Source organism: Gossypium arboreum, chromosome 4 (assembly GCF_025698485.1).
Source record: "Gossypium arboreum isolate Shixiya-1 chromosome 4, ASM2569848v2, whole genome shotgun sequence".
NCBI lineage: Eukaryota > Viridiplantae > Streptophyta > Magnoliopsida > Malvales > Malvaceae > Gossypium > Gossypium arboreum.
This window is the reverse complement of record NC_069073.1, coordinates 99,032,559-99,043,303: the sequence shown is the minus strand read 5'-3', so window position 1 is coordinate 99,043,303 and position 10,745 is coordinate 99,032,559. Positions and strand designations below refer to the sequence as shown.

Genomic DNA, 10,745 nt, shown 5'->3' with positions numbered 1-10,745 from the left:
GTTCTGGAAACAAGTTTCTGACATCGAGATAAACTTTGTGAGCATCTCTTCAAGGTTTGGCTTCTTTTCTTGTTGATAGGGTGGTTGTTGAAAACCCGGAAGATGTTATGGTCTTTGATGTCCCTGACCGCCCCACGAGAAATTGGGATGGTTCCTCCAACCTGCATTATAAGTGTTACTGTATGGGTTATTTTGGGATTGAGAGTTATTGTTACCATATATTGGACTTGTTCCTCCTCGATGCTAGGGTTGAAGGGTTGATGCTCTGTGCATGCTCCTCCTCCATTCGTCTTGCATCTCATTACTGGATGTACCTGAGTAGAACCAAGTAAACCATCAATCTTTTTATTTAGAAGTTCTACCTGATTTGACAACATAGTAATCGAGTCGATGTTATAAACGTCTGCTGTTTTAGTTGACTTAGTCCTCATGACTTGCCACTGATAGTTATTTAGTGATATCTCCTCTATAAACTCATAGGCATCTTCAGGTGTTTTATTATTGATGGTTCCGCCAGCAGCTGCGTCAACCATTTGTCGAGTCGAAGGATTTAGCCCATTATGGAACGTTTGAACCTATAGCCAAAGTGGTAACCCGTGGTGAGGGCACCTTCTCAAAAGGTTCTTATATATCTCCCATGCATCGTAAAGTGTTTCTAAATCCATCTGCACAAAAGAAGAGATATCATTACGTAATTTAGCCATTTTAGCCGGCGGAAAATATTTTAGTAAAATTTTTTTGGTCATTTGTTCCCAAGTAGTAATTGACCCTCGTGTAACGAGGTTAACTACTGTTTAGCTTTGTTCCTCAATGAAAAGGGAAACAACTGAAGACGTATGGCGTCATCAGAAACGCCATTGATTTTAAATGTATCGCATAGCTCCAAAAAGTTTGCTAAGTGAGCGTCGGGATCTTCATCCTGCAAACCATCAAACTGAACAAACTGTTGTATCATTTGAATTATGTTAGGTTTCATTTCAAAAGTATTTGCAGCTACAATAGGTCTAACTATGCTCGATTCAGTTCCTGTTAAAGAAGGTTTAGCATAATCATACTTAGTGTGTGGAGCAGGATTTTGATTAACCGCAATTGCAGGAGGTAGCTAATTGTCTTGGTTTTCAGCCATCTCTTCAGTTAGGGGTTGAGTATCGTCCTCTTGCTCATTCTCTGTGTATCTAAAGCTTCACCTTATTTCTCTTTGGTTTCTACAAACTGTGCAATCGATTTCTTCGTCAAAAAGCAGTGGTCCTAACGGGTTTCTTCTAGTCATAAACTATAAAAACCTGCCAAGAAAAAAAAGTAAATTAATAAGTAATAATAATAACTAAATTAAATTAAATTGCAAGAAGAATAAATGGCTAAAGTAATAAAAATTGAGCGTTCCTAATATCTTAGTTCCCTGGCAATGGCGCCAAAAACTTGATCGCGTGATTTCGTGATAGGTTTTAAATATTTATAATTAATTGTTCTTGAAACTAACTATTATCGTGATGTAGGCAAGCATACCTATCGAATAGTAGTATAGTTTTAGCAAGACCGGATTGTCGAATCCAAAGGAACTAAAAGTACTAGTAATGACTGTCTTTTTATTATCTAGCTTAAGAATAAAGAGTTTTTTTTAACTAATTAATTATCTAAACTAAGAATTCACAGAGAATGAAATTGGAGAATTTCTTTTTGGAAAATCAATTGAATTAAGACAATACCTAAGGAAAACTCCACCTAGACTGTACTTGTTATTCTGGCTTCGAATAAGACGATTTATTCATTTAACTTGTTCCATAGAGATCCCTAAGCTATGTTATTATCCCTATTCAAGAATAATAACGTCTAATCCCTAGATTGAATCATTGAGACCTTTCTCTAATTAACACCCTAGGGTTGCATTAACTCGATCTATGGATCCCCTTATTAGGTTTCACCCTAATCCGGCAAAATCTTGTCACCCTATGTCTAGGCGCGCAAACAACTCTGCTTAATTATGACCAATGTACTATTAGACAAGGTCTATTCCTCCTCTGAATAAGAGCTTATCTTGAATCAGTATCCTGGGATATCAAAACAAGAATTAAGAACACATAATTAAGAACAAGTTAAATATTTATCATACAATTCAGAAAATAATAACAAGATTCATCTTAGGTTTCTTTCCCTTTAGGTATTTAGGGGTTTTAGTTCATAACTAAATAAGAAAACATCTTAGAATAATAAAGAATACAAAACATAAAGAAAACCCAAAACTTCTGAAGGGGAATTTGAAGAGAGATCTTCAGTCTTGATAATGAATCCGGTTTCTGAGATGGATCAATCAGCTTCCTTGGAGTAATTCCTTGCTCCCCTCTGTACCTCCCTTTTCTTCCTCCTCTAAGGTGTATTTATAGGCTTTGAAAAGCCTAAGAGCCCTCAAAATTAGCCTTTTTCGAATTGGACTCAACTTGGGCTCGGCAGGGACACGCCCGTGTGCGATTACTTCAGGTCGTGCTCGAGCCTGCCAAATTGACACGACCAAGTGGTCTGCCCGTGTGAGGAGGTCCAGGCCGTGTTGATTTCGTACTTTGGCCCGTTTCTCGTTCCTTTTGCTCTCTCGTTTCTCATTCCTTTTGCTCTCCTATGCTCTCTTAAGTATAAAACATGAAATTAAAGCATTAGGAGCATCGAATTCACCAATTCTAATGGAAAATCATCCATAAAATGCGTTAAGCATAGGGTAAAAATATGTATAAATTACGGTTTATCAAACCAGCTTCGGGGCAAGCTATACTTGAAACTGGTTTTGAGCCCTTGGTTCAAGCGCTGATTGGGGCATTTCAGAGTAGAGCTACTGGGAACCCTACCCTAATTGCTAGAGGGTTGCCACTTGAAAGACTTCGAGCTTTGGGTGGTAAAGAATTCTGGAGAGCTGATCCGACCATTGTTGAATATTATTTAGAGAGTGTTGAAAGGATCATTTAACAAATGTGATGCTCGGATAATGAGAAGTTTGGCTACACTATATCCTTACTAAATGGTGAAGCTCATTGTTATGGAATACGGTAAAGAGAGGGACCGTTACTGATCACCTGACTTGGGAGTTCTTTTTGGAGTCTTTCCAAAAGAAGTACTCGGGAGAGCATTACTTGGATGCCAGAAAGAGGGAGTTTTTGAATCTGGTCCAGGAAAGTATGTCACTGGTTGAGTATGAGTCTGAGTTTGTGCAGTTCAGCTAGTATGCTCCAGAGATGGTGTTCTTTGAGAAAGAGAGGTGTAAGAGGTTTAGATTTGGGTATATCTAGTAGCGTAGAACACTGAGGCCTTCGATGATTTGGTAGAGAAACGTAAGGAAATTAAGGAGACACTTATTGAGCCACCAAGACCAATTGTATCTGTGTCTAAAAAGAGGGGCTCCGATCTGTCAAGACTATCGAAAAGGCCAGGCAAGAGTGGTCGTGATTTTGGAAGTCTGATCGGGGTGACGGGACTCTCGACCGAGCCAGACTAGACCACAAAGTGCTACAGTAGTGTTTAAGGGATGATTAACTGAGGTAGCAACTTGTGAACATTGTGGAAGTAGGCACCCGAAAGTATGTTGGAGAGTATCAGGGGTGTGCTTTCGTTGTGGGTCAATAGAGCATTGGTTATGGGACTGCTTGAAGAGAGTTGAGTTGGCTCAGACTACCGCACCTATTAGAGGATGAGCTCGAGGTCGTGGTGGTAAAGGGAAACCAATGGGTTAGAGGGCAGTTACTCATACAGTAGCTACACCGACTGAGTCTGGTGGACCCACTATTTTTTTACGCTATGAGGGAGCCGCAGGACCTTGAGACAATGGATGTGATTGCAGGAACATTCATATTGAGATCCTTTTCTTTATTTTCGTTAGTAGATTTAGGTTCCACACGTTCATATATCGTGAGTGATTTGACTAGTGAGTTTGGGATTCTGGTCGAGACCGTTAATGTAACAGTCCATTTTTGACCCTAGTCGGAATAGTAGTTTCGGGACCACAAATTCGAGTTTGAAGAATATTTTAATATTATTTTTTGTGTCTATGATATGTGAATTTACATCTGTGAAATTTCTGTGATTTAATTTGTCTGTTTCTGTGCTTAATCATGAAAAAAGATTAAATCACGTAAAGTGTAAAAGTTGAATGCTAAATGTTAAAGCACCTAATTGGCTTGGCTTTTAAAATATGGGTCCTTGCATGTCAAATTTACCATTTATGTTAATGGTGGACAATTATGGACATGTTAGGTAAGTTTAATGAATTATAACTAAAGGGTATTTTGGTCAATTGTAAATTAAACATATGTTAAATAATTATAACATAAAATGGTATTCATTTTTACCATTCTCTTAGCAGATTGAAGCAAGAAAAAGAATCAAATTGGGGTTTTGATATTCGGCTAACCTAATCCTTGATTAAGGTATGAATTTTCGTCTGTTTTTGATAATTTCTACGTTTCTGTGATCGTTGCTTCGTGTTCTTCAAAGCCCATGTTTGAATTTATGTTTCTGTTGAAGATTTCATGAAATTTCATTGTTGATATCATGGGTGTTGTGATGTTTTTGAATGAATTATGAATGCTTGGTAGATGGTTCATAAGTTTTGTCTTTGAGCTTTTGATGAAATTGAGCTATTTGAGTTAAATTTTGGCAATGAGGTTTTGAAGGACTAAATTGTGAATTGAACATGTTGTAAGGGCTTATATAGAAGCCATGAAAATTCGGCTAGCCCTTGTTGTAAAGAAATTTTGCATATTGGTGATTTTGTGAAAAATGGACTAAATTGTCAAAGTGTGAAAATGTAAGGGCTAAAATGTAAAGTGCCCTAAATATGTGTATATGGATTAAATTGAATGAAATGAATGATTGAATGGTTGAATTTGTATTGTTTTAGATCAAGAACAAAGAAAATTGGACTTAGATTAGGGGAAGTCCAAAATAGTTGAATAGTCGACTCGTTTTATCGAAAATCCCTCTGAGGTAAGTCAAATTACAATTACGTGTTAATTCAAATAAATTCTGTACTGTAATCTATATTGGATGGCCATGAGAGCCTGATGAATGGATTTCGAATAAATTCTGATAATATGATAGTATCCGAAAAGCTCTGTATGTTTCTGAAGAAAAGTTGACATCTGTCTGAGACATCGTGTAAGACCATGTCTGGGACACGGGCCTCGATTGAGATTTACGTATAAGACCATGTCTGGGGCATTGGCATCGTATTTGATTTTGTGTAAGACTCTGTTTGGGACAGATGCATCGATATTGAATTACATGTAAGACCACGTCTGGGATGTCGGCATTGTACTTGATTATGAGCATTTGTATCATTTCTAACCCTTCTGATTATAGCGTATGAAATCGGAGATTGAGTATATGAATTGTATAACCTATGCAGGAACGTTTGTATCGTACTAAATTTCTGAATATGAAAAATTCTCTCTGTGAAATATGTATGGAAATGAAGTATGACATATATGCCAACAAAGGGGCATGGTTAAGTTTATGAATTATTTTATGAAATGGTTATGAATCTATATAGTTGAATTGTATATATATGCTTTAGTAGTTAGACCAATTGTATTTGGCTTACTAAGCTCTTTGTAGCTTACTCTGTGTGTTTACTGTCTGTTTTATAGTTATCGTAGCTACTGAAGGCCCGGGGATAGTCGAGGATCGTCACCACACTATCGATCTGATTTTGGTACTTTTGAAAGTGTAAATATTTTAAAGTATGGCATGTATAGGCTAGAAGGTCTATGTGTATAAGTTTTGATGTGTATATATTATGAGTTGGCTAACAATGATGAGTTGTGTATAGTTTTGGTGTATGTTTGTAATGTGCTAAGTTCTAATGTGTTTTGGTCATTCTTAAGCATGAAATTGGTTGGAGATTTTGGTATGAATGTTGTATATTATTGCTTGTAGGATTGGACCCAAAAAGGGGTGGCAATTTGGCTTTAATCAAGGCTGCTTGGTGCCACACGGTCAGGGTACACAGACGTGCCTTGTGGCTGTGTAAGAAAAGTAGTATTCTTCTAAGAATCACATGGTCTCGACACACGGGCGTGTCATATAGCCGTGGGCTAAAGTCAGGAGCTAGCTAAGTATCACACGGCCATAGTACACAGGCGTGCCTATTAGCCATGTGAAAAAGTCAGTATAGGACCTATTTTTGGCACGACTGGTTCACATGGGCATGTCTAGTGCCCGTGTGTACCACACGGCCTAGTCACACAGGCGTGTGACTTTAACAGTTTGAAAGAATTGGTTAAGTTCTGAAAATTCTGAATAAGTTCGGTTTAGTTCCGACCTTTCTTTAAATGTGTATTTTAGGTCTCGTAGACCATAATTAGAGATGTTTGTTTATGAGATGATGTTAAATAGTATCTGTGAGTCTGAATTGGTTCGAAATGTTCTGTCTATTTGGTAATGCCCCGTAACCCGAATCCGATGTCGGTTACGGGTTAGGGGTGTTATAGTTAGCCAAGGTATGATTGTGACGAGCTCTTTGGGAGAGAGTGTTCTAGTTGATTGCGTCTATCAGAGGTGTCCGTTGACAATCCCAGGGTATGTTTTTCTCGTGGATTTGATGGAGTTGTTGTTTCGTGGGTTTGATGTGATTCTCTGAATGGATTGGCTAACTGAGCATAGGGCAAAGATAGATTTTGAGCCAAAGCAATTGACTTTGAGAGTTAAATATGGATTGGAAATTGTGGTCATTAGGGAGAGACCCGAATTTCTTTCCAATGTGGTATCAACGATCAAGGCTGAAAAGTTGTTAAGTAAAGGTTGTGAAGCTTAACTAGCCTATGTGCTTAATTTAAGAAGTAAGGATTTGAGGGTTCAGGATATCTACATTGTGAGGGATTTTCTTGATGTGTTTCCGAAGGAGCTACCTGATTTACCGCTAGATCGGGAAGTTGAGTTCGGTATTGAGGTGTATCTTGGTACCACACTAATGTCCATCGCACCTTGTCGTATGGCACTGAAAAAACTCAAAGAGCTGAAGATCAAGTTGTAAGAGTTGTTGGATCGAGGGTCTATTCGACTGAGCGTATCACCTTGGGGTGCACCGGTGTTTTTTGTAAAGAAGAAAGACAGTACCTTAAGGTTGTGTATTGATTATCGACAACTGAACAAGTTAACCATCAAGAAGAAGTATTTGTTGCCTTGAATTGATGACCTATTTGATCAGTTCAAGGGAGAGATAGTGATTTTGAAGATTGATTTGAGGTTTGGCTATTATTAGCTCAAGGTTAAAGAGGCTTGATATACTGAAGACTACGTTCAGGACTCGGTATGGGAATTATGAGTTTCCGGTTATGCCGTTTGGATTAATTAATGCACCTGTAGCATTTATGGACCCGATGAACAGAGTTTTTCACTCATATCTAGATTAGTTTGTAGTTTTATTTATAGATGACATTCTTGTGTATTCCTAAACCGAGGCTGACCATGATGCACATCTACGGGATTGTTCTTTAGATTCTTTGTGAGAAGCAGCTGTATGCAAAACTAAGTAAGTGTGAATTCTGGCTTCGAGAGGTGATGTTTCTTAGTCATGTGGTATCTTCTAAAGGGAGCTGTGTTGACCTAAAGAAGGTCAAGGCTATTCTAGAATAGAAGCAACCGAAGAGTGTTACTGAGGTCTGAAGTTTTCTGAGGTTAGCTGGTTATTACTGTAGATTCGTTGAGGGCTTCTCCATCATTTCAAAATTCTTGTTCCTGAACATAATTATACTAGACTCATAATTGTGGGGGAAATGTATTCTAAATACAATTTTCAATGGTAATTTCAAGCATTTCCACTTATCAATTTGTGCATTACTCGAGACGAGTAATGAATTAAGTTTGGGGGTGTGGAAACACAAAAATATAGACTTTTACAGCACTTTTTGAGCTCTAATTCATGCAGTTTCATAGTAAATCTTGACAAAATTCACACTTTAATTCTAAAAAAATTAATTTAAACTTAAATTATTAACATATTCAATTTTAATTATTTTTATAATAAATTTTCATAAATTTGGTTTATTTTCGACAGTTTTGCAAAAAATGTGAAAATTGACTCGGTAGACACCTTGAAAGGATTGAACCGTTGGGGAATTTTTGCATCAAGTAAACGAAGGGCAAGATTAAATATATTTCCAGCCAAGGTCGGTCAAATGATGATCATTTAAATACTTTATATTTAATTTTTATCCAAGTTAAATTGGGTTAAATTTTAATATAAAGCTTGAAGGAGAAACTTGTCCAGTGTGAAAAGCATTGAAGACTAATCCAATAAGAAAATTTGCAACGGAAAACCAACCCAATAAGCTGACCAATCAGCATATTTATCTAATTAAATTAATTGCAGAATAGCCTTCAAGTTTCCTTAAAATCCTATTCAAACCCCTCCACTTTTTGTGCCTTTAAAGATTTGCCCCAATCTAAATTTAGCAAAGTCTGAAACATTTTCAAACTTTGCTCCATGTGTGGCTTGCTAAGGGAAGTGTGTGGCTGCTAATTATTTGCTACTTTTAGTAGCCACTCCCACCTATAAATCCCCCTTTCACCTATTCATTCAACACACTATTCATTTCCCACACATCTTTTTCTTTCTCTTGCTTTTCTCTCTTCTATTCTCTTCTTAATTTGTTTTTCCCTTTTTCTTGTTCATTCCCTTGTCGATTTCCCTTTCGAAAAAGAGCTTTCTTCCACCTTGGAATAGCATCATCCAATTGTTCGTAGAGGCCTCGTTTCAATAGAACAAGTAGAGAAGAAGAGGAGCACACTAGTCTGGCTTCAGAGAAATCCTGGATTTGCTTCCTAGTTCCCTTCTCTTTAATTTTCTTGATTATGTTGTGATTATGAATATGAATAACTGTTTTGTTGTTGTTGTTCTAATTAAAATGGCTTAATTTAATTCATGTTAGATTGATTGCATTCTACCCACTTGAATTATTAAAATCATGTTCGTGTTGTTATAGGCCTTGGTGAGTTATTCAATTAAATAAAACTTTGCTTATGTTATACTTGCATTATAAAATGTAAGGTAATGAATGAATAAATTATTAAACGTATTGAAATTATAATTAATTAACACAATATTTAATTGGTGCATGTTTAATCTTTTAAGGTAGTTGAAGGTTAAATTAGCGACAGTATTAAACGGTAAATTAGGCTTGCATAACTTGCAAGATTATTGTGATTAAACTATTTCAATATAGAAATATATTGTTACTTCACTTAATCTTTTATGTGCTTATGATGATTGATTAATTTTTTGAATTGACAATGAAAAATGTTTAAGAGATTAGTTAATTTAATAAGTACGTAGGAGCAGTAGTTAGCAAATTACCAAGTAGCCGTGAAATTGTTCATAACAACATGAACATGAATTTAGTAATTCTAAGTTATGGAAATGTAATTAATCTAACATAATTATGTCATCTTGATTGAGACCATCTTTTTGAAATCGTGCTTTGGAATTTTTACTTTTTTTCTATTAATTAGTTAACTTTTAGTTTTTAAAATCACTTCTTCAGAACAAAATATTTTTCCCATCACCAAAGTGTTTGATTTACTTTTCATAAATATTTTTCTGTCATTGTCCCTGCGAGTATGATAACTCAACATTTACTTGGCACTTTATTACTTGCTGCGATTGTGTACACTTGCACATTTCTATCATTCCAAGTTTTTGGCACCGTTGCCAGGGATTCTTTTAAAAGACATTATTTTTGAAATTGTTAATTTTGCATTTTTGTCTTTTTTTTTGTTAAATTTTATTTCCATTTTTTTGTTTGTTTTAAGTGTTTATGAGTATTGATTAAATTATTAACTTACTCCTTATAGACCCTGAAATTGAAAGGACTTTAGACAAAAGAGAAGACAAGTGAATCAAAGACGGACCGCATAGATGAATTTCAAAAATCAAAACCAAATTCCAGGAGGAACATTTGCTTATAATACTCACAATCCGATCATTGTTGCCGATGAAAGAAACTATGCCATTCAACAAAATGTCATTCCTCTATTCAACGAGCTCAATCCTAGTATTAGGAGACCCAAAAATGTGGCACAACAATTCGATCTGAATCTGGTCATGTTCCAAATGTTGCAAAATATGGGTAAATTTAGTGGGATTCCTACTAAAGATCCACATCTTCATTTTCAGCTATTCATGGAAGTGACTGACTCATTTAAACTAGTCAGGGTGACCAAGGACACCTTGAGACTGATATTATTTCCATACTTCTTAAGAGATAGAGCACGAGCGTGGTTGAACTCCCTACTATCTGGTTCCATAACTACATGGTAAGAGCATCTTGAATGTTTCTTAATGAAATATTTTCCTCTATTTTTTACCGCCAAGATCCAAAATGAAATCACTTCATTTTAGCAACCTGGTAAAGAATATATATATGAGGCATGGGAGCGATTCAAGGAATTATTATGAAAGTGCCCTCAACATGACATTTACTACATTCAAATGGAGACTTTCTATATTGGTCTTAATATTCATACTAGAATGATGGTGGATGCTTCGACAAATGGAGCCCTTCTTTCTGAGTCTTATAATGATGCTTATGAGATTACTAAAAGAATTGCAAGCAATAACTATCAGTGGCCAACCAACCGGGTAGCCTCAGAAAGATGAGTAGTAGGAGTACATAAAGCGGACACATTTACTTCTTTGGCAGCCCAAGTATCCTCTATGTCTTCTATGCTTAAGAACATTATTGCTAATGGTTTCAATGGTAATATGT

The 10,745-nt window shown here is 36.2% G+C and overlaps 2 non-coding genes across 2 annotated transcripts; one reads left to right on the top strand and one right to left on the bottom strand.

Annotated features, from left to right (window-relative positions):
- Positions 1–591: 591 nt before the first annotated feature.
- Positions 592–697, top strand: LOC128292017 (small nucleolar RNA R71). The gene has a single exon (XR_008282001.1). It is a non-coding gene; the product is annotated as a small nucleolar RNA R71 (small nucleolar RNA).
- A 9,651-nt stretch (positions 698–10,348) lies between these two features.
- Positions 10,349–10,455, bottom strand: LOC128292131 (small nucleolar RNA R71). Its single transcript, XR_008282116.1, has one exon. It is a non-coding gene; the product is annotated as a small nucleolar RNA R71 (small nucleolar RNA).
- Positions 10,456–10,745: the final 290 nt, after the last annotated feature.